Raw genomic sequence first — 25,295 nt, forward strand, 5'->3', positions numbered from 1 at the left:
TAATAATAAAATATACATTTAAAAATGTACTTGTGAAACACTTATCAAATACGACAATGCTTGGGTCCATAAAACAAATGTTAACTTATAAAGATTCAAGTCATGCAAAGTATTTGTCTGATCACAATGGATTAAAATAGAAAGCAATAATGGTAAGTAAATCTTTGGAAAACCTTCAAATATTAGGAAATTAAACAACACTCTTCTATGTAACCAAGAAGCCAAAGGTAAAATGAAAAAAAATCATTATTTTGAAGTGAAAGAAAGTAAAAACACAATATATCAATATTTGATAGCATTAAAACAGTATTTTGGGATAGATTTGTACCAATAAATATTTATATTAGGAAATATGAAAGGGTTAAAATCAATTACCTCAGCTTCTACCTTAATAAATTAAAAAGAAGAGCAAATTAAATCCAACAAAATCAGAAAAATAATAAATGAACATGTAAATAAATTTCTGAGTAGAAGTCAATTTAAAAAAGGAGAAAAATAATTGAGAAAATTAATTAAATCTAAAGCTTTACAAAAAAATCATTGATGTCTCCAGCTTTGCAAACTATGATTCTGACAAAGGTCTTAAATCCAGCATCTATAAGGAGCTCAAATAAATAAAAAAGCAAAAAACAACCCCATTAAAAAATGGGCAAAGAAGCCAGATGTTGTGGCTCATGCCTGTAATCCCAGCACTTTGGAGGCCAAGACAGTCGGATCACTTGAGGTCAGGAGTTCGAGACAAGCCTGGCCAACATGGTGAAAGCACCTCTTTACTAAATATACAAAAATTATCCAGGCATGGCGGTGCACATCTGTAATCCCTGCTCCTCAGGAGGCTTGAACTCAGGAGGTGGCAGTTGCAGTAAGTCAAAATTGTGCCACTGCTCTCCAGCCTGAGTGACAGAGTAAGACTCTGTCTCAAAAAAAAAAAAAAAAAAGGCAAAAGACATGAACAGGCACTTCTCAAAAGAAGACATACATGCATACACGCAGCTATGCAGCTAAACAAATAACAAGCATATGAAAAAATGCTCAATATATATTTCCCTAATAAATAGGGAAATGCAAATCAAAACTACAATAAGATACCATCCCACAGCAGTCAGAATGGCTATTATTAAACAGCCAAAAAAAAAAAAAAAAAATAGCAGATCCTGGTGGGATTGCAGAAAGAAAAGGGAACACTTATAAACTGCTGGGAGGAATTTAAATTAGTTCAGCAACTGTGGAAGGCAATCTGGAGATTTCTCCAAGAACTTAAAATGTAACTACCATTCCAACCAGCAATTTCGTTATTGGGTGTCTACTCAAAGGAATATAAGTTATTTTACTATAAAGGCACATGTAGTCATATGTTCATTGCAGTACTATTGACAACAGCAAAGACATGGAATCATTCTAAAGGCCCCCCATCGAATTAAAAAAATGTGGTACATACACACCATGGAACATTATGCAGCCATAAAAAAGAATAAGATCTTGACCTTTGCCACAAGGTAGGCGGAGCTGGAGGCCATCAATCTAAGTGTACTAACACAGAAACAGAAAACTAAATACCACGTATTCTTGCTTATAAGTGGGAGCTAAACACTGAGTACATATGGAGACAAAGAAGGAAACAAGAGATACTGGGGCCTACTTGAAGATGGAGGGTGGGAGGAGGGTGAGGATGGAAAAACTACCCTTGGGTCCTATGCTGATTACCTGGATGATGAAATAATCCATACACCAAATCCTCATGACATAAAATCTATCTGTATAAAAAACCTGCACATGTACCCCTCAACCTAAAATAAAGTTTAAAAAAATTGAAATTGATGGGTGTCTAAAAATGCTGATTAGAGAAAAATATAATGAAATTATAAATTACCAGTGTTGATCCTGAGCAAAATGACAGCAGTAAAAATTCTACAGATATTAAAAGGTTAATAAATATTAACCTTTAATAAAAAACTAACTTATCAACAACTAAGATAAAATGGACAAATTCCTTGAAATAAACTGTTAAAGCTGGCTAAAGAACAAATAGATTACTTGACTAACACCGTATGTATTGATATAAACACATATCCACAAATTAAGAGTAGAAGAGAATTTCCTCAAAGCGATTGATAAAGGGCATCTATGTAAAACCTAGTATAAATCAAATACACAGGAGAAAATCTTTGTGACCTTGGGTTAGGCAAAGATTTCTTAGACACAATACCAAAGATAAAATGGATAAATCGGATACTGTCAAAATTTAACATTTCTATTTTTCAAAAAGTATTATAAGGAGAATGAAAAGACAAATCAAAGACTGGGAGAAAATATTTACAAATCCTGTATCTTATAAAGGACTGTAATTACTAGTTTTCTGAGGTTTTTTTTTTTTTTTTGCTTTTTATTATGAATGTACATTAAATTTTTTAAAAAACATTTTTTCTGCATATATTGAGATGACTACTTTGTTCTGTTAATGTCATGAATTAATTAGATTCATTCTTGAGTGTTGAACTAACCTTGCATTATTTTTATTAATATCACCTCATCATTATATAATAACCTTTTATAGCTTGCTTGATTCAATTTGCTAATGTTTTCTTGAGAATTTTTGGATCTTAGTTCATGAGGGACTTTGGTCTTTTCTGGTAACATCCCTGTCAGGTTTTGCTCTTTCTTCTTTGACCTGTGGGTTACTTGGAAATGGTTTTTGTTTTGTTTTTTTTTTACCAGATAATTGGGATTTTTCTATGTATTTTAATGTTATTGATTTCCAATCTGTTGTAAAGAGAATGTACTTTGTATGACTTCTTTCTTTTGGAATTTGTCAAAACCTTGTTTTATGGTCCCAGCATAAAGTCTCTCTTAGGGTTGGCAAAGTATGCTCTGTAGACTGGCAGTTATTGTGTGTGTGTGTGTGTGTGTGTGTGTGTGTGTGTGTTACTGAATGTACTATGCACATTTCAAGAGAATACAGTTAGCCCTCCATATCTGCAGGTTATACATTTGTGAATTCAACCACTGTGGACTGAAAAAATGTTTTAAATACAACAGTGTAAGTAAGCAAATAAAAATACAGTATAACAACTGTTTATATAGCATTTATTTACACTGTATTTGGTATTATAAGTAATCTAGAGATGATTTAACATAAATGGGAGGATGTACATAGGTTATATGCAAATACCACACCATTTTATATACAGGACTAGAGCATCCATAGATTTGGTATTTGCAGGGGTTCCTGGAAACAATCTCCTGCAGATACTTAAAGGAGACTTAATTTTCTTTCATAGGTGTTGTATTTATAGCTATCAGTTACCATTAATTGGTTTATAGTGTTACTTAATCTTCTGTATCTTTATTGACTTATGGCCATTTTTTATCAATTATTGAAAGAGGAGTGTTAAAGTATCCAACTAGAATTGTGGGTTTTTTTATTTTTCCTTCAATTCTGTGAATTTTAGAATGTTTTAAAGGAGTTAATTCATTTATGATTTTGAAATAATGTTTTTGTATTTTTGTATCACTCTTAAAATATAGCATATCAACATCTTTGTTATTTGTTTTTCATGATATATCTTTTCCTATATTTTACTTTTAATTTGTGTATCTTTTATATGTTAAATATCTCTATTGAAACTAGACAGCATGTAGTTAGTGATTTCTGTTTTATCCAGTCCGACAATCTTTGGCTCTTTGACTTTTAATTGGAGTTTTGGTTTATTCACAACAAATATATTAATAATTATAATCTAGTTATTAATATGGTGGACTCTATCTGCACTAACGTGCTATTAGTTTTTTCTTTGTTTCCTCTGTTCTTTGTTCCTTATGTCAATCCTTTTGTGTTTTCCATAGGGAAAATTGTGTAATTTTGATATTTTTTCAGCTATAATTATTTGCTTTTAATTAGCAGTACCCATTTGATTTGTAGTTGTTTTATATATGACATATGCAATTTATTCACATAATACCTTGATTTTATATTATACTACTTCCCATATAAGGTAACACCTTAAAACAATATAATTTCACTTATATTTCTTCTGCCCTTTGTGTTATCACTGTCATACAATTTACTATGACATCTGTTACAAACACTCCAATCCCTTGTTATATTTTGCTTTAAATAGCTAATAGACATATACTTTTAAAGAAAAGAAGGAAAGTCTTATATGTACTCCATATTTTCCATTTGTAATGTTCATTTTCCCCTGTGGACTCAAATTTCCATCTTATACTATTTCTTGTTGGATGTAAAGAAGTTTTCCTTGCAGTTTTTGTAGAGCATGCTAGTTTTTGTTTGCCAGTAAATATCATTTCTCTAATTTTAAAGGACTCACTGTGCATAGAATTCTAGGTTGACAGTTTTCTTCTTTTAGCATTCTAAAAATGTTTTATTGTCTTCTGGCCTCTATTGTTTCTGAGAAGTCAGCTTTCATTTTTATTCCTTGTATGTAGTATCTCCCTTTCCCGCATGCCCCCATAAACTCCCATTTCCACTCTCACATTCCAAGCAAAAGCTATCTGTCTTTGACAGGCTTGCTCCTTGGACATTTTTTCCCCTAGTCGCAGCAACTGGCACAGATACGAAAATATCTTCTGTTTCTTGTTCACTTAAGGAATACTTGTCCTACAGGAGTTTGTTAGATTCTTTTATGCTCACAGTTCTTCGATGGATTTAAGGCAAAGAATAACATTTTTGTGTATCATTAACTTCTTGTTTCAGTGGTTGTGACAGAATTTTATGTTTTTCTACATCCTAACTAAAAGAAGATCATTATACATATAAATTTTAAAGGTAATAAAATGATAGAGATTGATGTTTTTGTCTTTTAAAAAATTTATGCATATTTACTTATTTAATACTTGGGTGTGGGTGTAACAAACTCCTGTAAGACAAGTATGTGCGCTCTATCTATATATATACATTTATTTGTAAATAAATAAATGTGCATATATATTTACTTATTTACCTTTTCCAAGGAATAAACAACTTTGAGAGAGATTTGATGAGAAGATTTGGTCATAATTTAGAGTTTCGTATTGACATGCATAAACTATTTATTAATTTGATATGTACTTACTAAATGTCTACTAGGTCTTAAAATTATGCTAAGTGTTGTGGAGACATTGTATTTGGAGATATAGTTATGTTATCTCAGAAGAAACCACATCTTAACACACATCATTTGATCGTTAAAGAACAAAATGATTGCTAAAGCCATTTTTATTTTAGAAGTTTACAGAAAGAATACCAATTAATCTTGGCTGGAATGAACAGAGAAGAATTTTTATTCAAACTGTTGGGACTGATAGGAGAAAAAGTGGAGAATATCAATAAACAGCCATTTTGAAGACAGCATAAGCAAATGCTGGTGAATATATGACTTATTTAAAGGAAAGAACAAGGATCATAACAACTATTAAAAATGAGAGCAGTTTTAATCATTTGTTCATATTTTTTTTTTTTTTTTTTGAGACGGAGTCTCGCTCTGTCGCCCAGGCTGGAGTGCAGTGGCGCGATCTCGGCTCACTGCAAGCTCCGCCTCCCGGATTCACGCCATTCTCCTGCCTCAGCCTCTCCGAGTAGCTGGGACTACAGGCGCCCGCCACCACGCCTGGCTAATGTTTTTATATTTTTAGTAGAGACGAGGTTTCACCATGGTCTCGATCTCCTGACCTCGTGATCCGCCCGCCTCGGCCTCCCAAAGTGCTGGGATTACAAGCGTGAGCCACCACACCCGGCCACTTGTTCATGTTTATTTGAATATTAATAAAGTGAGGGGCATATAATTTTACATGTGAGGGTCAATTAACTTATACAAATACACTCATCCATGCCACCACCATACAAATTAAGATACAAAAGACTAGTAGAATCCTAGAAGCCTTCCTCACATCCCCTCCCAGCTATTCTCTCTCCTGAGGGTAACCATTATTGTGACTTTCAATTTCAAAGAATAAAGCTTCCTGTTTTTGAATTTTTCACAAATGGAGTCATATCATATATGACACTCTGCTGTGTCTGGCTCCTTTCAGTCAATGTCAAAATAATTGTTCTCTATTACAAGGAATTCCTTAGAAGAATAGAAATAAAAGAAAGAAAAAATATAATAATTATAGCCACTAGGCTGAGCCTGATACAAAGGTCAGTATGACATGGACAATATTCCTCAAATCTGAGATGTAAGGTGCATTTTGAGTTCTTTATATGAAGTCAGGTAATTTAATAATGTTCAATAAATTACTTGATTATTGATCTCAATGGTTTTTGATATAAGAGATACAAACTCATAAGATAGAAGTAACATAATTATTTCATGTGCTTCTAATGATACAAAGTCTTTGAGGGGTGACAAGTTTGCAGAAGTTGATAGGGTAAAGTGTGCATTAAATGAGAAAAAATAGTAAATAAAGGGTTAGAGGAAACTGAAATAATAAAAAAAATTACAGAAAAGCTATTTTTTTTACTTCTAAAGACATTATTACATTACTATACAATACTTAATTTTATATGAATTTAGCAATGTAAAATAGTCAATTTGAAATTTAAATGTGTCTTTGAAGAAAACTGAGTTTCATATCTGTCTTCTTTAGATCTTTCAAAGAAAAAAGAAAGGTTGAAAGTATACATGTTTTACTCTCTTTGCTCATTAATTTTTAAAGTCTCATCTTTGAAATGTCTGCCGTACAATGATGTTTCACCTGATTGGTTATGGCATACACATTACTGTCATGTCACAAAACATGCTGCTTTAGAGAGTTGATTAATTTTGAATACTTGGTTAGAGATGAGAAAACATTGGTAGGTTGATTTTAGAATAAAGAATCTATGTGGAATTAATAATGCAATCTACAAGTTCAGGCAAAAATTGCCTATGTGCAGCATTTGTGTTAATCATAGAATCACTGAGGTGATTTGCCCAAAAGACATATTGATAAGGTAGCTAAATTTTTCAGACATCAGCGACATAATAATTAATGTTTCATTTATTTTCATCATGCTGAAAAATGCACTTGTAAGCCAATATTTGGACATTATAGAAAACTTATTACTTTAGATACAGGTGTTTCATAATTTTAGTTTAAACAATAATCTCTTTTTCAACAAAGATGATAAAAATGTAATAATGATTTATAACTTTCAATATCTTTACAAGTACACAGTTTGCCTGCCTAATAATGATATCACCTCATGACCTTTACTCCATTTGTGTCTTAAAAGAAGGCTTTCTTTTGGATGCCTGTTAAATATATGTTATGATAGAACACCAAATTTATTAGCAGAAACTAGAAAGTTGCTTTAGATCACAATATTAGAACTCTACATTGTCTGAAAAATAAAAGTGAGAAAGAAAAAGGAAATGGAGGTAAGAGTAAACAGAAGCATTAAATTTAAAGTGAACAGGAGATGAAGGGGGAAAAAGTATGATTTGTATTAGTCTTTTCTACTCCAAAGTTTTCTTTCCTTTCTTTCTTTTTTCTCCGTTCATGACTACTCTCTATATTAATCTTCATTTTACAGACTTCAGAGGCTAGGATTCTGAGCTGCATCTCTCCAGTCAGTGTACTAGATGTAGAAATCCTTTGGCTCCAGCTTTAAGATTTAAACACACTTCTATTGGGTCAAATTCCCCTAAACTTCAGGCAGAAAAGATCAGCTCTACTCACTGGGACTTTTGCCTTTGTTGACAATATGCAAATAGAAAATTCACTTTTTTTTTTTTTTTTTTTACTTTGCAATTTAACAAAAGGTAATAGGTCTTTACCGAGAATAATATACTAAGTTAGCCTATGAAGCCTTAACCCAATAAGAGCTATTACCAAACATCAGTGAGATAGGCTTCATGAAATAATGCAAATATATGCCAAAACCTGTGTCACATGTTCTTAAAAATGATGATTTGATAGAAGACAACTAGCTTGGACAGTATGTCCAATCCAAAAGCTCTGCCAAGCTGAAACATGGTTTCCATATGCCCACAATATCATCTTCTATTTGTTGTCAATGCTTTCCAGCCGAAGACTGTAAGAAATACATCTGTAGGTGAGCAAGTTGGATTTATTAATCATTGCAGTGAGAAAAAATGCATACGGGGGGCTCCTATGAGGTGTCTCAGTAAAAGGGTGTTAGAAAGGACTTAGAGAACTTAGGCTTTCACTGGGTGATTTGGGGCACAGTCCAGTGAAGCAGGGGTTCACTTTGAATTGAGAGCTTTCAGAAAGCAGAAACAATTTTATGGTGGTACATCTCAGTAAATCTTATCCATAGAGTGGGGACACTAGAGCAAAACTAAAACTGTAATTGATAAGTAGGTAGCAGTCACTCAATTAGCCTGAGATGAAGATGTTAGAAACTTTTTGAGATTTGGACAATGTTTTATATGTGTTCAGACATGATTATGGAGTGGTTTTGTTTTGTCTTGATACACTGTGGTCACAGAATGGCCTTGTCCGTGGATAATCTTTTTTGAAGTTGTTCATCTGCAGCAGAACACCAACACCTTATGGTGATGCTGTTAGAGCCTGGATACCAGGTCTGGTTTTTGTTACACAGCGGTCCAGGATGTAGGGTACAATTACTTCTCCTCCCTAACAATGACAAAGACATGTTTTATTTCTTATCTCTTCTTTATCATAACATAAAATTCAGCTGCATGATAACCACTAAATACATAATAGGTGAATGAGACTGAATAAAAGTATTGAAATAGGCACATAAACCAGAGATTAGGCTAAAAAATGAGCTGAGCAGGCAAAATGATCAGTCACTTAACCAGATATCCATTGGCACTGACTTGAGCAAATTTTATTGAAACCAGGATGATTATAATACTACTACTAATAATTAATATTTGTTAATCTATGATAGTCTAGTCACTCTGCTGCATAATCTATTCAATTCTCAAATGAGCCTTAAGAATAATTTTAACTTTAAAACTACAGTCTGGAAAGGATCAGTTATTATCTCAAGGTCATTCAGATGGTAAGGGTGGAGTTGGTACTCAAACCTTGAATCTCAGGTGTCCCACTCTCAAACTGCCACTTCCTCTTTATCCTTGAACCTATTATATTTTTATCCTGCTCCCTGCCACTAAAGCTGAATATACTGTAAATAGCCACCCAATTGCCATATTCAATAGCCTCTTTTCAAAGATAGTATTACTTAACTCCTCTATAGGTTTCAAACAGTACTGGATTCTTTTTTATATATTAATATATGGTTTATTGATCATTATTTTTAAGAGGCAATATTTTGTTTTGCAAAAATTATTATCATTTCCCATTTTGTGTTATTTAGAGTTGTAATGATTGAATTTTTAGATCAGATTTTAAAAGATCAATTACAAAAACCTTGAGGTAGTTTGGGGAATTTTACATTTTTAAAAATCTCTAAAGGTTTAAAGGAAGTATGGTTTTGCACCATGTAATGACATTTTGCCCAATGACAGACCGCATATACAATGATGGTCCCATAAGATTATAATGGAGCTGAAAAATTGCTATTGCCTAGTGATGTTGCAGTTGTCCTAACGTCATAGCGCAACACATTCTTCACTTGTGATGCTGGTTTGAACAAACCTACTGTGCTGTCTGTCATATAAAGGTACAGCACATACAATTATGTACATAAAACTTGATAATGGTAATAAATGGCTGTTACTGGTTTATGTATTTTCTATACTATATTTTAATAGTTATTTCTTTTTTTAATTTCAATAGGTGTTGGGGGAACAAGTGGTATTTGTTTACATGAATAACTTTTTTAGGGGTGATTTCAGAGTTTTGGTGCATCCATCACCCAACCAGTGTACACCAGTGTACACTATAACCTGTGTGCAGTCTTTTTTCTTTTTTTTTTTTTTGAGATGGGGTCTTGCTCTGTCACCCAGGCTGGAGTGCAGTGGCATGATCCTGGCTCACTACAAACCCCGCCACCCGGGTTCAAGTGATTCTCCCTCCTTAGCATCCTGAGGAGCTGGGATTACAGGCACATGCCACCACGCCTGGCAAATTTTTGTATTTTTAGTAGAGATGGGGTTTCACCATGTTGGTCAGGCTAGTCTCGAACTCTTGAACTCAAGTGATCCACCCGCCTTGGCCTCCCAAAGTGCTGGGGTTATAGGCATGAGCCACCACACCCGGAACACTGTGTGTAGTCTTTTATCCCTCAACCCCCTGAACTCTTTCCCCAGAGTTCCAAAAGTTCATTGTATAATTCTTATGCCTTTGCATCCTCATAACTTGGCTCCCATTTATGAGTGAGAAAATATGATGTTTGGTTTTCCATTCCTGAGCTACTTCACTTAGAATAACGGTCTCTAATTCTATCCAGATTGCTGCAAATACAATTATTTTGTTCCTTTTTATGGCTGAGTAGTATGCTATAGTATACATACATACACACATATATATGTGTATATATGTGTGTATATATGTATATATCACATAGTATATATATACATACACATATATGTATACTATGTGACATATATGAGATATATACATATATATGTCACATTTCTTTATCCACTCATTAATTGATGGGCATTTGGGCTGGTTCCATATTTTTACAATGGCAAATTGTCCTGCTAGAAACATGTGTGTGCAAGTATATTTTTCGTATAATGACTTCTTTTCCTCTGGGTACATACCCAGGACTGGGATTGCTGGATCAAATAGTAGATCTACTTTTAGTTCTTTAAGGAATCTCCACACTATTTTCCATAGTGTTTGTACTAATTTACATTCCCACCCACAATGTAAAAGTATTCCCTTTTCACCACATCCATACCAACATACATTGTTTTTTGATTATGGCCATTCTTGCAGGAGTAGAGGTGATATTGCATTAAGATTTTGCTTTGCATTTCCTGATTATTAATGATGTTGAGCATCTTTTCATATGTTTGTTGGTCATTTGTATATCTTCCTTACAAAGTAGTCTATTCATGTCTTCAGCCCACTTTTTGATGAGATTGTAAGTTTCGTTCTTGCTGATGGTTTGACTTCCTTATAAATTCCGGATATTAGCCCTTTGTCAGATGTATGGATTGTGAAGATTTTCTCCCGCTCTGTGGGTTGTCCGTTTGCTCTGCTTATTATTTCTTTTGCTGTGCATAAGATTTTAGCTTAATTAAGTCCCATCTATTAAATTTTGTTTTTGTTGCATTTGCTTTTGGGTTCTTGGTCATGAAGTCTTTGCCTAACCCATTGTCTACAGAGGTTTTTCCAATGTTGTGTTCTAGAATGTTTATCGTTTTAGGTCTGAGATTTAAGTTTTTGATCCATCTTGAGTTGATTTTTGTATAAGGTGAGAGGTGAGGATCCAGTTTCCTTCTTCTATATGTGGCTTGCCAATTATCCCAGCACCCTTTGTTGAATAGGGTGTTCCTTTCCCCACTTTATAGTTTTATTTGCTTTGTCAAAGATCAGTTGACTGTGAGGATTTGACTTTATTTCTGGGTTCTCTATTCTGTCCATTGGTCTATATGCCTGTTTTAATACCAGTACCGTGTTGTTTTGATGACTATGGCCTTATAGTATATTTCATAGTTTGTAGCAGGTAATGTAATGCCAGATTTGTCCCTTTTGCTTAGTCTTGCTTTGGCTATGCAGGCTTATTTTTGGTTCCATATGAATTTTAGGATTTCTTTTCTAGTTTTGTGAAGAATGATGGTGGATTTTTGAAGGAAATTACGTTTAATTCGTAGATTTCTTTTGGCAGTATGGTCATTTTCACAATATTGATTTTATCCATCCATAAGCATGGGATGTGTTTCCATTTGTTTATATCCTCTAGGATTTCTTTCAGCAGTGTTTTGTAGTTTTCCTTGTAGAGGTCTTTCATCTCCTCAGTTAAGTATATTCCTAAGTATTTTATTTAATTTTTGTAGCTATTGTAAAAAGGATTGAGTTCTTGATTTGATGCTCAGCTTGGTCCTATTGATGTATAGCAGAGATACTAGTTTGTGTACATGATTTTTTTATCCTGATACTTTGCTGAATTTATTTACCAAGTCTAAGAACTTTTTGGATGAGTCTTTAGGGTTTTCTAGGTACAAGATAATGTCGTGAGTAAACAGCCGCAGTTTGACTTCCTCTTTACTGATTTGGACGCCCTTTATTTCTTTCTCTTATCTGATTGCTCTGGCTAGGACTTCCAGTACAATGTTGAATAGAAATGGTGAGAGTGGGCATCCTTTCTTGTTTCAGTTATCAGGGGGAATGCTTTCATCTTTCCCCCGTTTGGTCTAAAGTTGTCTGTGGGTTTGTCATAGATGGCTTTTATTGCCTTAAACTATGTCCGTTCTATGCAAATTTGACTGAGAGTTTTAATCATAAAGGGATGTTGGATTTTGTCAAATGCTTTTTTTTTGCATCTATTGATATGATCTTGTGATTTTTGCCTTTTAACTCTGTTTATGTGGTGCATCACATGAACTGATATGTGGATGTTAAACCATCCCTTCACCTCAAGTATGAAACCCACTTGAACATGGTGGATTATCTTTTTGATATGCTGCTGGATTCGGTTTGCTAGTATGAGAATTTTTGCATCTATGTTCATCAGGGATATTGGCCTGTAGTTTCTTATTTTTTTTGTTATGTCATTTCCTGGTTCTGGTATTTGGGTGATACTGGCTTCATAGAATGATTTAGGGAGGATTCCCTCTTTGTCTTTTGGTATAGTGTCTATAGGATTGTTATCAATTCATCTGTGAATGTCTGATAGAATTCAGCTGTAAATCCATCCGGTCCTGGACTTCTTTTTTTGTTGGTAACTTTTTAATTACCATTTCAATCTTGCTGCTTGGTACTGGTCAGTTCAGAGTTTCTATTTCTTCCTGGTTTAATCTAGGAGGGTTGTATATTTCCAGGAATTTATCCATCTCCTCTAGGTTTTCTAGTTTATGCACATGAAGCTGTGCATAGTAGCCTTTAATGATCGTTTGTATTTCTTTGGTATTGGTTTTAATATCTCCTGTTTTATTTCTAATTCAGCTCATTTGTATCTTCTCTCTTCTTTTCTTGGTTAATCTTGCTAATTGTCTATCAATTTTATTTATGTTTTCAAAGAGCCAGATTTTTGTTTTATCTTTTGTATTTTTTTGTTTCAATTTTATTTAGCTGTGCTCTGATCTTGCATATTTCTTTTTTCTGCCGGGTTGGGGTTTGGTTTGTTCTTTTTTCTCTAGCTCCTTGAGGTATTACCTTATATTGTTTGTTTGTACTCTTTCAGACTTTTTGATGTAGTCGTTTAATGCTATGAACTTTCTTCTTAGCAGTGCCTTTGCTGTATCCCAGAGGTTTGGATAGGTTGTGTGACTATTATCATTCAGTTCAAATAATTTTGTAATTTACATCTTGAATTCATTGTTGGCCCAATGATCATTCAGGGACAAGTTATTTAATTTCCATGTAATTGCATCATTTTAAGGGTTCCTTTTCAAGTTGATTTCCAATTTTATTCCACTGTGGCCTGAGAGAGAACTTGCTATAATTTGGTTTTCTTAAATTTATTGAGACTTGTTTTGTGGCCTATGATACTGTTCGTCTCAGAGAATGTTTCATGTGCTGATGAATAGAATGTATATTCTGCAGTTGTTGGGTAGAATGTTCTGCAAATATCTGTTAAGTCCATTTATTCTAGGGTATGGTTTAAGCCCATTGTTTGTTTGTTGATTTTCTTTCTTGTTGACCTGTCTAGTGCTGTCAGTGGAATATTGAAGTCCCTGCTATTTTCCTATTTGACTAGTCCTTTTATCATTATATAATGTCCCTCTGTCTTTTTTAACACTGCTGTTGCTTTAAAGTTTGTTTTGTCTAATATAAGAATAGCAAATCCTTCTCATTTTTGGTGTCCATTTGCATGGAATATCTTTTTCCACCCCTTTACCTTAAGTTTATGTGAGTCCTTATGTATCAGGTGAGTCTCTTGAAGATGGTAGATAACTGGTTGGTGAATTCTTATCCAGTCTGCCATTCCATATCTTTTAAGTGAAGTATTTAGGCCATTTACATTCAATGTTAGTATTAAGATGTGAGGTACTATTCTATTCATCTTGCTATTTGTTGTCCGAATACCATTTTTTTCATTGTTTTGTTGTTTTATAGGTCCTGTGAGACTTATGCTTTAAGGAGATTCTATTTTTGTATATTTTTGATAGAGACAGGAGACAGCCAAATGCCACCCAGGCCATTGTGAACAGGGGGTTGGCCTAAACATGGCCACAGTGAAAAATTCCACCCCTTAACACCCGCACAGTAAGGAAAATAAATCAATGTGGAGTGGCTCAGATTAAGGGCCTGCCTGGGCATGGGGAGATTGAGGTGGAGCCACCGGGAATTTGTGTTTTATGCAGGGGAGGGGATCCTGACCTCTTCAGCTCCTGTGTGGTGGCCTGGTATTCAATATGTGAGGGAGCCTGTTGACAGGAGCCCCACCACCCCCGCCCCCCACCCGGCTTTTTTTTTTTTTTTCTCTGAGAGCTTTCTTTTAATGAATTCCATTCTCCTCACCTTTCAGTGTGCCAATATGCCTGATTTTTCCTGGTCTTGAGACTAGAACATGGATTTTAGCTGAGCTAAGGAGCAAAAAGTCCTGCAATATCCTGAGGATTTGTTTCAAGATTTAGAGCAGCTCTTGTAGTGCTGACTTGGTAATGGTGAATTCTCTCAGCATTTGTTTGCCTGAAAAAGACTATCTTTCCTTCATTTATGAAGCTTAGTTTCACTGGATACAAAATTTTTGGCTGATAATTTTTTTGTTTAAGGAGGCTAAAGATAGGAGGCCAATCCCTTCTAGCCTGTAAGGCTTCTGCTGACAGTCTGCTGTTAATCTGATAGGCTTTTCTTTATAGGTTACCTGGTACTTTTGTCTCACAGCCTTAAGATTCTTTCCTTCATCTTGACTTTAGTTAACCTGGTGACTATGTGCCTCAGTAATGATCTTTTTGCAATGAATTTCCAAGGTGTTCTTTGAGCTTCTTGTATTTGGATGTCTAGATTTCTAGCAAGGCTGGGGAAATTTTCCTTGATTATTCCCTCAAATATGCTTTCCAGACTTTTAGATTTCTCTTCTTCGTTGGGAACACCAATTATTCTTAGGTTTGATCATTTAATGTAATTCCAAACTTTTTGGAGGCTTTGCTTATTTTTTAAAATTATTTTTTCTATGTCTTTGTTGGATTGGGTTAATTAAAAAGCCTTGTCTTTGAGCTCTGCAGTTCTTTCTTCTACTTATTTGATTCTATCTCTGAGACTTTTCAGTGAATTCTGCAATTCTCTATTCATTTCCAGAAGCTGTGATTATTTTTTATTTATGCTATTTATTTCACTGGAGGTTTTTCCATTCATATCTTGTATCTTTTTTGTTAATTTCTTTAAGTGGGACTTTACCTTTCTCTGATGTCACCTTGAACTACTTAAGAGTCGATTTTCAGAATTCTTTTTCTGGAAGTTAAGATATTTCATCTTGGTTTGGATCCATTGCTGGTGAGCTGGTGTGATCTTTTGGGGGTGTTAAAGAAACTTGTTTTGTCATATTACCAAAATTGCTTTTCTGGTTTCTTTTCATTTGGGTAGACTATGTCAGAGGGAAGTTCTGGAACTCAAGGGCTGCTGATCAGATTCTTTTGACCCACAGGGTGCTTCCTTGATGTGATTCTCTCTTCCCTCCCCTAGGAATGGGGCCTCCAGAGAGCCAAACTGCAGTAGTTGTTATTTCTCTTCTGGATCTAGGCACCCAGTGGAGATGCCATGCTCTGGGTTGGCACTGGACAGTGTCTGCAAGGAGTCCTGTGATGTGATCTGTCTTCAGGTCTCTCAACTGTGGATACCAGCACCTGATCTGGTGAAGATAACAGGGGAGGGAAGTGTACTCTGTGAGGGTCCTTGTTTGTATTTTTTTAAATGGGCTGATTTTGTGTTGCTTGGCCTCCAGCCAGGAGGTGGTGCTTTCAAGAGTGCATCAGCTGCAGTAGTATAGGGAGGATCAGGCAGTAGGTAGGGCCATAAAGCTCCCAAGAGATTATGTTCTTTGCCTTCAGAGTTCCTCAGCTGTACCATGGAGTCTGCAGCAGCAATCCACCTCCTTCAAAAGGCCGTGGATTCTCTTGGCTTTTCAGGTACATTCCAATGGTAGTTCTTGGAACAAAAGTTCACAATGTAGGTCTCCACACACTGCTCAGGCAGTGGGTGCTGAAAGCTAGTCCTGCCTCCTAACTGCCATTTTCCTTCAATAATCTCCAGTATTGGATCTTAAACCCCTCATCTCCACTGGCTTTCATAGCTTTCATGTCATCCAAGTTGCTCCTCTGGCTCTTCTCCTGTATCTTTATTTCCTTCTTGTTTCATTTTTTTAAAATCACAGTTTCCTCAAGTTTTACCCTTCATTCTAAGTCTTCTCCTTTATTCTTTCTCCCTGTATAATTTCACTCCTACAATTTCATTTACTCCCCATCTTTCCAATTTTATATCATCACATCTGAGGGTGCATCTGAGCTCCAGTTCTGCATTTTCATGAGCCAATTACACAATTCCACATGCATTCAATGCAGGCTTTTTTTTCCATACATAGGTAGATAAATAGGTAATATTAGTTTGGACATTAGTCCCCTCCAAATCTCATGTTGAAATGTGTTCAGATGGTGCCTGGTGGGAGGTGTTTGGGTCATGGGGACTTGGAGCCCTCCTCGAGGTAATGAGTGAGTATCACTCTATTAGTTCACATAGGAGCTGATTGTTTTAAGTGTGGCATGTCCCTCCTTGCCACATGACACACTGGCTCCCCTTGCCTTCTGCCATGAAGGAAAGCTCACCATGAAGTTGAGCAGATACCAGTGCAGTAGTATACTTCTTGTTTTTGTTGTTGTTGTTGTTTGTTTGTTTTTGTTTGTTTTTGGAGACGGAATCAGGATCTGTCGTCCAGGCTAGAGTACAGTGTCCTGATCTCGGCTCACTGCAACCTCTGCCTCCCGGCTTCAAGCAATTATCCTGCCTCAGCCTCCCAAGTAGGTGGGACAACAGGTGCGCACCATCACACCCAGCTAATTTTTCTATTTTTAGTAGAGATGGGGTTTCACCATGTTGGCCAGGCTGGTCTTGAACTCCTGACCTCAGGTGATCCACCCACCTTGGCCTTCCAAAGTGCTGGAATTACAGGTGTGAGCCACGGTGCCCGGCTGCATACTTCTCGTAAGGCCTGCAGAACCATGAGCCAAATAAATTTCTTTTCTTTATAAATTATCTAGTCTCAGTTATTCCTTTATAGCAACACAAAATGGACTAACACAGATAGATAGATAGATAGATAGATAGATAGATAGATAGATAGATATAAAGCTCTTTCTCTGTATATATGTATATATATAAATATTTAGTTATATATACATAGTTAGATACATTTGTGTGTCTATATTTATAAATAACACCTTTCACTAAATGTTTTTATTTTATCTTTCTCCAACTCACTTAAATGAGTCCACAGAGTTGCCTGAACACAAACTTTAGAGGCGAGAGCAATCCTGATTCTATCTTATTTCTCATATTCAATTGGTGATAAAAACCTATCATTTCAATCTCTCAAATACCTCCCATCGTTCAGGGTACTTACAAGTGCCTGCATACAGATACTCATCTCTTCAGTAAAAATTAACTCTTCTTACTGTATTTAAAGCACAGATCTGATTTGTTTTTTTTTCCCACTAAATTCTTACCTTTTTCTAGGCTTATAAGATATTTAACCATTTAATCCTAACCTGATATTCCAAATTTATTGTCATTGCTTTTTCTCCAATTGTGATCTCTACCAAAGTATATGCTTGACCTAACTAAGCCCTATCATTTTCTCTTTACCATTTCTTCCATGTGGATTCCCCTGTCTTTACATGGCCCCTTGGAAAATTCCTACTCATGTTAAAACACAAGATTTATGAAATGCTCCTAATTTCCTAATATTCTGTTAAGCCCTTTACATAAATTTTCTTATTTAATCTTCAAAACTACCCTATGGCAAAAACATTTTTGCATTTCCATTTTACACAGAAGGGAATTACAGACTAATGTGGATAACAACCTTGTTCATGGGCATACCATTATCATGTAGTAAAGTTTGTATTTGAACTCATACTTTTTACTATAAGCTATATTAGTCACTTCCAGTGCCAACTCATACAGTTTTTCCTCTGTAAATTCATTTGTATTTCCCCTCTTCTCTTGCCATAATAATTATTACATCCCCTTGACCACAGAACATACTTCTAAGCTTCTACTGTAGAATTTGTATATTTACATGTAATTGCTGTGCCTAGTAATTAAAATTGAGTATCTTGATAGCAGCCATTGTATCTTATTTGTATTTAAATCCAACATTTGTGCTTGGTAGATAGTAAGTTTTGTTGAATGAAAACTAAATAAAGAGATGACCCACAATAAAAGAAAGTATAATATTTTGGTCAGTAACATAAGACAGTGATTATGTGTTTATTTTCTAGTTTGAAAACAACAGTAAAATACAAAAGAAAAAATATTATTTATTTTCATAGAAAAGATTTTATATGAACTGTATGAATCTTCTTATCCCTTTTCTCCAACATTCTAAACCCCATCCCTGAAACCTACCTAAAAATAAAATTCATGTAAAATGAAGAAGAGGAAATAGTGCCTTAAAAATTTCTAGCATTGATTCATATTACTCTTTTGAATTACTTTTAAAGTGTTCAGTTAAACCACTGTTTTGGAATTTTTTTAGCATATGAATTTTCTTCACAAATCATGTTGTGACATTTATAAAAAATATTATACCAGAAATCCAGAGTTGCAGTGTCAAAAGTTGTTTTAAAATGTCCATGAGTAGGTAGACAACCAATTACATTCTTGTAGTTTTCATCTACTGACCAGTGTACATTATTATATGGGGAGAGGATTATCCATGACATAGAAATATCGCTCTTTTCAGTAACTCTTCTCAAAGCCTGAGACATTTTCAGACTCTAATCACTTGGAAAGTGAAACACCAATTTTTCTCTAAGTTGACAGGAAAATAACTTCTGTAACAGGTGCAAGGATCAATACAGAAGTTATATAGTATACAAAGTTTACTGCTTCTTACCTCAAAAACTTCATCGTGGCCTATGTGCTACTGGATAGTAAAAACTAAACTAAATAAACTAAAAAGCAAAGAAACCAGTGTTGCAGGTGGGCCGGTTCAGGTTCTTGACTTTGCCACACAAAAGAATTTGAGTCCAAAGTAAGAGTAAGCAAAGAAGTTTATTGCAAAGCAAAAGTAACACTCCGAGAGGCAGATCATCTTATATGTCTGTAAAGATTCTAAAACACAACTTCTAATATCTGGCTTCCACCAAATTATCAAAAAATGCATATTCTGTGTATTCTTCCTGAACCTAACGATTCAGGATTATTAAAGAAGGTACCTAGATACTGTATGTAGTTTTATTCCACCTCAGTATTTCAAACTCTTATGCATGAATGTCCTTTGAGTACTGCTGCTTTACTGTAGCCCATTTAGGATGGAAAACAAATGAGAAATCAAAAGAACTGTTACACTAACAGCCAAGTACACTGTACTTCCTACTATGAAGATTACCTTGATATATTGAGAGAAATAAGAATTAATTTCTCTATTAGATCAGTAAGAATTAATGTCAGAAAATGATATTTTTCCTATTCTCCATCTATGACTGGGACTGTCACTATTTGTGCTCAACCTGTTTCATCAACTCCTGTCTGAACTAGTTAAAGGAACAGGCTAAGTGGGCATTTGTCTGGAGTAGTCAAACATCACTCAATTGTAAAGAAATGGAGAAAACTGATGAGACCTCCTCTCAGAAGAGTTCTGAGTATGTTTGGTAGTAATAATTTGATAAACTGCTTGCTGGTTATATGGGGCGGCAGTGAAGAGAAATCGACTGATGACACAGAACACCTAAGGGTAAAGGACAGATTTTTGTACACTTCCTTGATAACCATCCCTCTGACACATCCCAAAGAGGCATAGTCTATTATTGATCAGGAATAATAGTTTGATATGCAATTTTTAATTAATCAAAGCTCCTCCTATGTTGGAATTTAGAATAATTAAGAAAAAGTCTATGGAATATTACTTTATACTATTTGAAGTATAAATATTTCAAATAGCTAAAGTTTTTTTAAATGGTAATCATTCATGAATCATGTGTGCTTATTTTCTTTAATCAAATTTATTTTGTATATATAAAATAATGTGTGTCATTTTGTTGGGGGTATTAAAATTGTTCGAGAAGACAACTTTTCCAAAAATCTGTAAGCACAATGAACCCTTAAAATTAACAGTACTAGCTACTTACAAATAATTTCTATCCATTCATTAGGGTAAGCTCTTTCAAACTTACTTAGAAAGCATTTCTAGAGCCCATATTTGAGCTAATCTTCATATTTGGAAGTTAAAAAGCTTAAGATGTAAAGTATCTTGCAAATATGTACTGAACAGCTTGCTATTTTTAATGTCCGAATATCAACTTTTTATCTTTATATTTTCTAATATAAAATGCTTATTTTTTATTTTTAATATAAGTACTAATTTGATATGTTTAGGTTATATTTTGTGATTTATTTTATATATGTATATTTTTAATTTCACTATTTTGCTGAAGGTAAGAAAACTCATGGTACCAAGATAAGAAATATACCCAGCCTCGTCTTGGTATTGTTTCAGAAAGAAATCAGATGGTTTGTGATTATTTCTTGCTATGATGTTTGCTTGCAATATTTCATTGCTCTCTCCTGTGACATTGGAGGGCACCATCTTGATGTCAATAAACTTGTCTATGTTTCTGCAAATCAGACTAGCTCTCTCTTACCCTAGGACTCCAAGGATCCTATAACTAGTAAGTAGATATTTTTAAATATATATTAATGTTGAATTGTTCAAAATGTTATTGATTATTCTACTTCTTTGTGGTTGCTGCTTGGGTAAAATTATATCCAAATTAACTGAAATAAATATTGAACATTCTTCCCAAATATTTTTTAAACATTGTTTTATTAATATCCAAATTTTTCTATTAGATCGGTAAAAAGATAGTTACTATTCTTTGTCCTTAAATACCCCTTTTTATATAATATGTGAATTATTGCCTCAGGAATATAATATTCTAGCCTGTACTATTCTGTACCTTTCAGGATACTGAATACAATGACACTTTGGCTTTTATGCTCATTTAAAGTATTGATTATTTTATGAGACAGAGAAAATGACACAGCATTTCTTTACAGACATTTATTTTTTGTTTGCTGATTTCACTCTTATCCTATTTGATCAGAGAACCATTATCTTTCCTGACATCACATTTTATATTCATAGAGAATTATTTTTTAAGGTGTCATCATTGAAATTTTTTAAATGGACTTTACAGTTAGATGTAAACACAATCTGGTTCTCCATAGTCACTGTAAATGTTTTGCTTCACTATTTAACTGAATACACTTTTTGTAAAATTTTATTTACCTTCTCTTAAATTTTGATTGTGTAAGTTTTACGTTTCAGATATCTTCTATGAAAATAAAAGTAATTTTACATAATATGGCAAAAAATGACTTCAACAAAGGACTGTGATTCATAATATATTTTTACTAAAGGTTAGAAAACAGCAGAGGGTAGTTGGGAAAATGAAAAAGGAGCAGCTTTTAACTGAACGCCAGATAACTTTCAAAAAATTTATTGGTCTTTATTCTTTATAGAGAACCTTGTACAAACTATGAAGCCCCAGGTTCCATAACTGTGATTATCTTCCTTAGCCCTGCTTTCTCCTTCAAGGCCTTTCTTTTATATTTCCCCTTATTTAAGTTCTTCTCTTGGCTCTACAGTTAATAGGATAAAAATTGAAACCTCTCTCCTCTTATTATCGACAAAATACTGGATTATTTTTCCCAATACAAACCTCCTTCTTCTACACTATGTAAATGGGGCCATTTGTTTTATCACCCCAAACACATGTTTTTATGACTTGCAAACTAAGAAGACATCTACCATGAATAGCAATACATTTACAACTACAAAGACTCGATAATTGATTGGGTATAGAATTAGAGAGAGGAAGCATTAAGAATAATTTTTAGATTTCTGGAACTGAGCACCTTGGAGTTCTTTATTGAAATAGATAGTATAGCCAAAAGCAATTTTGGGGAGAAGATGATGAAATCAGTGTTGGACGTATCAATTTTTGAAATATTGAATGGATTACTGTAGGGCTGGGATTTTACCTGGCTGGGGCTGCAGATGATAATGGGTCAAAGGATTTGAGAGTATTGGCAAAAGAATAGTTGGGTGGAGCAAAGGATTTGAGAGTATTGGCCAAAGAATAGTTGGTTGAAACAATGTGACACAAGGTCTGAGCTATTTAGGGAAGCAGGTGAAAACTAAATGGAATTAATAGGATAAGGTAAAGGGGTAAAGGAACTAAAGATTTCAGTATGCTTAAAGAACAAATAGATAACGTGAGAGTTGGAAGAATGAATGCTAGTTTAAAGATTTCATAAGTAATTGTGGGAGATGACTGAATGGGCATGGATGGGTAAAATATAATCAATGTTGTTAGTGTTACAAAAGTAAACAGAGTAAATAGCTGAAAATCTGGACATATTATTTTGCATTATCAAAGGACACCAGAATGATGGCAAGATTTAAGTTAGAAAAGAAGTATTTGAATAATCAGAAGCCATGCAATTGACAGATGAAAATGATAATAAGAGAATGATCTCATTTATTAGATTGAGCTTAATTTCAAAGGAGATGTTATCTAGTGTTGTTGGAGCATCAGTGATCTGGAAGTTGCACTGAGTATTCAGGGGCATGCTAAGACCACTTCAACCCCCAAATTAATGGAGTATAGAAGAATGAGTGAAGTCCAATGTAGAGGGTGGATAGGAAAGTAATCCCTCAGAAAAAAAAGCTAGAATTCACTTATGAGAAGAAGAAACAGTATATACATAAACTAGTGGTCTACACAATGTATTTTTGAAGATAGTAGTGTCAGAGGACAAAGAAGAAAGGTTGGGAAGGAGGCAGACAGTGGAAATCTGGCTTAGATACAAGAAATCACAGGCTATATATAGATGAATGCATGGGGAGGTGGACATGTCAGCGGTCGGGGGAATTACTTTAGGAAACTGGCCAAGGATGGTGTTGACATGAGGTTTGCTCCAGTGATCTGGCTTTACAAGTAAGTGCTTCTTCATCATTCTCTAAAGAGATGGGATAAATTTTACCTTTGTTGAGAAAATGTCCCTCACCCTGGTAGCAGCAATAATGGGGCTAATTATTTTACAGGATCCTCACCATAATTAGCAAATAGCACATACCTAGGAAATTTTTATTATATTCATTAAATCATTATGAATATTTATTAAATACTTCTATTCCAGAAACCATTGTAGAAATTACAGTTACAACAATTAGCAAGGCAAACAAGGCCCTGGCTTCCAAGGAGCTAAGCCTATGGAGCGCATACTGATGTGAAAGTGCCCCTCTCTCTGGCAGGAAGTTGGAAATGAACTGTTGGCCAAAGTCCTTGAGTAACAAGAGACTTGAGTTTCTTGAGAAAAACTCCCTAGGCCCACTGAGGAGGAAGGATTAGCTAAACTGGGCCAGGCACGGTGGCTCACACCTGTAATCCCTGCACTTTGGGAGGCCAAGATGGGCGGATCATGAGCTCAAGAGATCCAGACCATCCTGGCCAACATAGTGAAACCCCATCTCTACTAAAAATACAAAAATTAGCGGGACATAGTGGCACACGCCTGTAGTTCCAGCTACTTGGGAGGCTGAGGCAGGATAATTGCTTGAGCCCAGGAGACAGAGGTTGCAGTGAGCCGAGGTCATGCCATTGCACTCCAGCCTGGATGACAGGGCGAAACTCCATCTCAAAAAAAAAAAAAAGAACTTAACCTCAAGGATCTAGAACTAGAAATACCATTTGACTCAGCCATCCCATTACTGGGTATATACTCAAAGGATTATAAATCATGCTGCTATAAAGACACATGCACACGTATGTTCATTGTGGCACTATTCACAATAGCAAAGACTTGGAACCAACCTAAATGTCCATCAATGATAGACTGGATTAAGAAAATGTGGCACATACATACCATGGAATACTATGCAGCCATAAAAAAGGATGAGTTCATGTCCTTTGTAGGGACATGGATGAAGCTGGAAACCATCATTCTCAGCAAACTATCACAAGGACAAAAAACCAAACACTGCATGTTCTCACTCATAGGTGGGAATTGAACAATGAGAACACGTGGACACAGGAAGGGGAACATCACACACAGGGGCCTGTCGTGGGGTGGGGGCAAGGGGGAGGGATAGCATTAGGAGATATACCTAATGTAAATGACAAGTTAATGGGTGCAGTACACCAACATGGCACATGTATACGTATGTAACAAATCTGCACGCTGTGCACATGTACCCTAGAACTTAAAGTATAATTGAAAAAGAAAAGAAAAAGAAATTAACTACTTTCAGAGAATGACAATTCTGCTTCTTAATTTTTAAAAACGTGTATACAATGCATTAATGCCATAGATATAAGGCTAATTGTTTATGGTTCCTATAGCAGTCTCAATTTTAATAAGAGGTGGGAACAGAATTATTTTTTCTTTGTTTTGGAAGCTGCAAGAACTTGACTCTGTATTTTAGAGACATTGTTAATAGTAGGTGGTGGAAAAGTTAAAGGTCTACATCTCTTTACACTGTTACTTGGGCAAGCATATTGAGTCTTGTGCAAGATATTCCAGTGAATCTTAAATATGAGTTAGAACATATGCTAATGTTTTCATTTGTAGGTATTTAGACACTTATATGGCTTAATTTTTTCTTGCGTATTTGTTTTCTTACATTGACGCTCATAAAATTTTTGAATAGAATGATAAGAAACATTTTTTCCATGTCATTTTCATGCCATTCATTTAATATTTCTTTCATGACATAAATTAGCTGATTGGAAGTTTTCTGGGTAAAAATTATTTATTTATTTATTTAATGGGTAACAAAATATTGTATTAAACAAAGTACTAGTTGGTTATTTTAATACTTTGTTTGGGAGATAATCAAGTCAGCTTTATCTTTCCATCCTACTCCCACTTTTTCTTGTACTCTTCTCTCCCTTTTTCTTAATCTATACCCGTGTATATGAGGAGTGGGCAGAAAAGGGGCAGAAAATATATTGCCACCCTCCCATCTTATGGCATATAGTCAGACTTTTTTGTGAAATTTCTCCAGCATTGAGAAGTGTTTG

Source organism: Symphalangus syndactylus, chromosome 8 (genome assembly GCF_028878055.3).
Source record: "Symphalangus syndactylus isolate Jambi chromosome 8, NHGRI_mSymSyn1-v2.1_pri, whole genome shotgun sequence".
Classification (NCBI taxonomy): Eukaryota; Metazoa; Chordata; class Mammalia; order Primates; family Hylobatidae; genus Symphalangus; species Symphalangus syndactylus.